This window comes from Penaeus vannamei, chromosome 27, assembly GCF_042767895.1.
Source record: "Penaeus vannamei isolate JL-2024 chromosome 27, ASM4276789v1, whole genome shotgun sequence".
In the NCBI taxonomy this organism is placed as follows: Eukaryota; Metazoa; Arthropoda; class Malacostraca; order Decapoda; family Penaeidae; genus Penaeus; species Penaeus vannamei.
The window spans coordinates 31365417-31370429 of NC_091575.1; the positions used below are offsets into that span (position 1 = coordinate 31365417).

The window sequence follows — 5013 nt, forward strand, 5'->3', positions numbered from 1 at the left end:
AGAATAGGGAGGGAAGGAGGAAAGGGGGGGGGGGCGGAGAGGGAGGGAAGGAGGAAAGGGGGGGGGCGGAGAGGGAGAGGGAGAATAAGAAGGAAAGGGATGGAAGGAGGAAAGGAGGGAGAGGGAGAGGGAGAGTGATAGGGAGGAAAGGAGGAAGGGAGAGGGAGAATAAGAAGAATAGGGAGGGAAGGAGGAAAAGAAAGAGGGAGAAGGAGAAGGAGGAAAGGGGGGGGGGCGGAGAGGGAGAGAAGGAGGAAAGGAGGGAGGAAGAGGGAGAATGGGAAGGAGGAAAGGAGGGAGGGAGATGGAGAGTGATTGGGAGGGAGAGGGGGAGGGGGATACGGAAGAGAGGGAGAGTGGATGAGTTAATTAACAAACTTGAGAAAGATCGAGAACAATGCAATATACTTGCTTACACAGTTGAATGTCTATTGATCTGCTCTATCACACTGCACACTTGAAAGTACAAACACGCACATACACACACAAACACAAATACACACACACACACACACACACAGAGAGAGAGAGAGAGAGAGAGAGAGAGAGAGAGAGAGAGAGAGAGAGAGAGAGAGAGAGAGAGAGAGAGAGAGAGAGAGAGAGAGAGAGAGAGAGACAGAGAGAGAGAGAGGGGGGGGGGGCACGGGATTTGGTAGACTGGCAGATAAACAGGTAAATAAATTGCTTGGACATTTTTTATTCATATTACGTCAGAACAACTCAACCTGTGCTCTGAATTTTTAACATGCAAACGGTTCTTATGCAAATGCTTTAGAGTTACTGTGTGTTTTATTTAAAAGGCTTGCGTTTAAACTGAGATAACAGCCGAGAAAATCGTCGAATTAACGAATAAATAATTCATAAATCTTGTCTCATTTTATCTAAAGATTTAGGTGTTTTAATGGCGCTGAAAATTACTGATTCTAAATTTTTAATGTATGCTTGTTCCAGTTCCAATGAAGGTACATTACTGTGGTATAATTACTGTGATATATGCAGTTGGTTCTTAACTACTATATCATAGTGAATGTGCAATCAAGCATGACTTTGCACTTTTACCATAGCTCTAGTACGGAAGCATATTATATTCCCTTTGTATACCCGATAATAAATATTTACCAGCTTATTCCAGTTTCCTGTGAGATGCTCTATACAAATGACAACCCTCAAAAATCACAGGTAAATCACCAACAGTTTGGAAAAAAAATCCTCAAAACTGAACGACGTATATTTGCATAAATCATTTGCGAAGAACAGCGAACTCTACATCATTTCGCCATACCAACGGCCAACACGTATTCGTAATACATATGCCTGGGAATTCATAAGAACCTCGAGGAAGAGAGATTTTCACCAGCAAGCCGACATAAGCCTTGGCCTTGGGTGACAGGCTTGGTCACCCGCGGGTACAGGGTGGACCAAAACCGAACCCTTTACACCAAACCCACCCACCTTAACTCCCCCCTTCTAAACCCCCCAAAACCCTCAAACCTATACCCCAAACCATATAAAACCATAAAAATTCACCTTCAAGTCTTAAATCCCTGAGTATTTACACAAGATAAGTGGATTCCCCCCAACTAGAGATAGGAAGAAGTCCCCCGCGTGACCCTGTAGGGAGGAGCAGCCATCCCCTCGTCTCCATCAGCTGTAGTCTGATGCGGGCGTGAGGAAGGAAGGTGCTGTCGGCCGCGTCCTTACGTAAGGGGACATTATACAACTTGGGGAGCAACTCTACTCATCTTCAACAGAGAGGTAACTATAGAGACGTGAACAGACGCGAGAGGAGAAATAAAAGGTGGGGTTGAAAGAGGGAAAAAGGAAAAAAAATAATACGTGGCGTGAAAGAAAGGTAATTTTTTCTCTCTCGGTTTTTTGAAAACATTTGAGGGTTTTTTAACTTGTCTGGGGGGATTACGTGAGTCGAGAGGGCTTTATGAAGTGAAAGACAGATCTAAGAGGAAATTCTCAGTGGTGGAAATGAGTGAGAGAAGGTGAGACGAGTGAATTAGAGGTGAATTAGTGAACAGAACATGAAAGAGTTTGGGTTTAACATGTAGAGGCAATTGGCACCGACGTGTTACATAAAATACAGTGGGGTTTGTTGCATGCTTTCAAATTGTGTATTTTTGCGTGATTTTAGAAAGTTTCCTGTGGAGGTTTTATGTAAGAAAGGAGTTTAATTCATATCTTTAAACATTTGAAGTGATTTCTTTTGTCTGAATATCTGTCAGGCTGTAATCTTAATGTATATTGTATCCCAGTTTTATTTTATGCCATCTGAACTGTCTGGCATTAAATGTAGTCTGAAAAGCATTATTATTAGTATTTATGTTTCATATCTTTGTGTCTCCTTTGAAATTATATTTAATTTGGCATAGTTTCAGTTTCCAACAGCCATGTATTACAAGGAAAGTTTTGCACGGAATGAATGTATTTAATAGGACACTTTTCATCTATGGTATTACCTTCGCAATTTGATGATAACCAAGTATGTAATATGTGAGAGAGAAAAAAACTGCTTTAATTTTTACATCTTTTGTTGTCTTTCAAAGAAGTTGTCATGAGCTGTGAGTTGCACCATGTTAACTATTTTTTGTGTCTTGGTGGGAATTACCGTACAATATTTACCTTTGGGGAATGCAGTTCAGCTTTGTCATTTCCTCAGTTTCCAAGGGGGCCACTGTGTCTTGTCTGTAAATACAATGAAAATGGGCTGTAAATGTAATGAAAATGGGCTTTACCTGTGTGCAAAAGCAGAACACCATTAGAATGTACTTGCACAGTTTGAGGAAAATTATGGTACTGGCCATGTAGAACATAAGAAGCAATATTTAAGAGGTGTGAATAATAATTTGCCAAAAGTAAAGGTAAGACCTCAATTGTTTTTTTCAAATTTGTGAATTTGTTCCTGCACAGCTTGAAGCAGCAATGCCTGGCCTTTGCTATTGATGTTCCACCAAGCACAAAACTCGATTGATATTCTTACAAGATGGAACTTGACAACTTCCGTGGTAGTTCATTAGCAAGTGAGGGACTAGACTTCAGTATTAGATAGCCAGATTATATCTGCCGAAGCACAAAATACAAATGGGGATCAGTTCTGTGTAATTGTTAATGTTATAAAGATAAAAGAAAGGGAAAAATTACATACATTGATATATGATAAAATTGGCAAAGGTAAAGAATAACATTGGAAATGAAGAAATTGATCAGCATCAAATGCTGCGTAGAGACTAAATCTGGCCTTACCTCGGCATACAGTGAACAGTCAATCTACATGGCAACCCTGCATAAACTGCCTTTGCAGTTGTAAGTTTGAAAGTCAGTTTGTCATTATCACTTACAAAAAGACGCTTGATTCCTTATATATTTCTTTGTTTCAAATTGGGAAAAATGGCTATTAGGTAGGATTAGGGAGGTTTTTAGTTTGTATTGTCATATTTGTTGATTCCCAGGAGTGACGCCAAACTTTCTAGCTGGAATTGTAGGAACTTGATCTGAGAGGGTGCAGCATTTCATAAACAGTTACTGCTAGTTCAAGTGAGGTATGTGTATTAGCATCAAACTTGAGTTAGAAATGATGGTAATTCTTTACAGTACGGATGCACTCGCCAGTGACTGACCCCAACTCCATGTCAGTAAATTTATTCATCAGTCTAAGTTGCTTGTGACTGGGCATGCCCTTCAAGCACTGCCTGAGGGGAGAATTGATGGGGGTGGCTATGCCTTGGTGTGCACGGCAAGAAAGAGCTGAAACTCGGGAGCACCGGGTGGACTTTGGCTGAGAGCGGCACTTTCCGTGATATTTTACCTTTATTTGTGTCATTACCATTCATGTCTGCAGATTATATATTGTACTGACAACTGCAACATTTTGTCCTCTACAAAAAATCATATTCAGTTTGCCCCAAATTATTGCATCCATACCATAAAAATTGAATGAAATGATAAAAGATTGGTATTTTACAGAACTATGGGTAGAGCTTTATCCTGGAGATATTGCACAGTATCTTCACATTATAATAAAGGTGAATGGTTATGATGAAACATAAGCAGACTGTTGTAAATTGAAGTAGGGTAATTGTTTGCACATAAGATATAGGTAATTATTCAGATAATGGATAAAAAGATGTAGGCAATTGTTTATATGATTTAAAAGGAAATAGGCAATTATTCAGACGATGTGTGCATGAAGCAATGCAACGGCTTCTACATTTCAGGCTCCAGCAAAGGCCAGTGAACTCCCCCATGAGTATAGACTAGTTCCTTATTTGCTGATATAAAGCCAGGGACGTTAGCAAGTTCTTTCATGCTAGAATGTACGTGATTCAGGTCAGTTTACTTTTGCCAGCGCACAAAGCATGGAAACTAGGGCATCGTTGGATTTCGCCACGTGGGCATAGATTGTCAGCCCTTGATAACCAGTTGTGACCTCACTTTGACTTTATCCAGATTTTCTCTCTCTCTCTTTTTATATTACCTCTCCTAGGTATTTTTTTTGTCTGTGTATGTGTGTGTGTTTTCTACAGCTTTTGCCATACTTTTTAAATATGATCCTGTTCTCATCTATAGGGCATCAGCTGCTCATCAATAAGTCTTATTGGATATTCATTGAGTACATGAAATGAGAGTACCACGTGTGACAAACACATTCATGGTAATAGGAATGGCGTGTACATGTTGATCAATGCTTACAAAAGCGGAAAAACCGAAGAGGGAAAAATGATGCAATCTTGCTAGTTCATATCTCCAATTTTTTTCCTGTAATTTGTTTTACTTTCCATTTCTCTACCCTATTAGTTTTTGTGTTTTTTTTTTATGATTATTTTAGGTATGAATGGAAGAGAATATGAATATGAGTATATGTTTCATTCTTTATGCTGGGACATGTGAATCTTTCACCTGACAATTGCTCGATGAAGTCATTAAAACTTTCTGCATGCGTAAGAAATAGAAAAAAAAATATAAAGAAAAAAAAAGTTATTCTTAAATATCCAAGAGATAGATGTA

At 39.4% G+C, this 5013-nt stretch overlaps 1 protein-coding gene across 1 annotated transcript in view; it reads left to right on the forward strand.

Annotated features, from left to right (window-relative positions):
* The first annotated feature begins 1622 nt into the window (after positions 1-1622).
* The window catches only part of Cpr (Cytochrome P450 reductase), an 11972-nt gene continuing 8581 nt past the window's right edge, over positions 1623-5013 (forward strand). The window contains exon 1 of the mRNA XM_027357985.2: positions 1623-1755. The gene's annotated coding sequence lies outside the window, so the exon portion shown is untranslated. The remainder of the gene's footprint in view (positions 1756-5013) is intronic.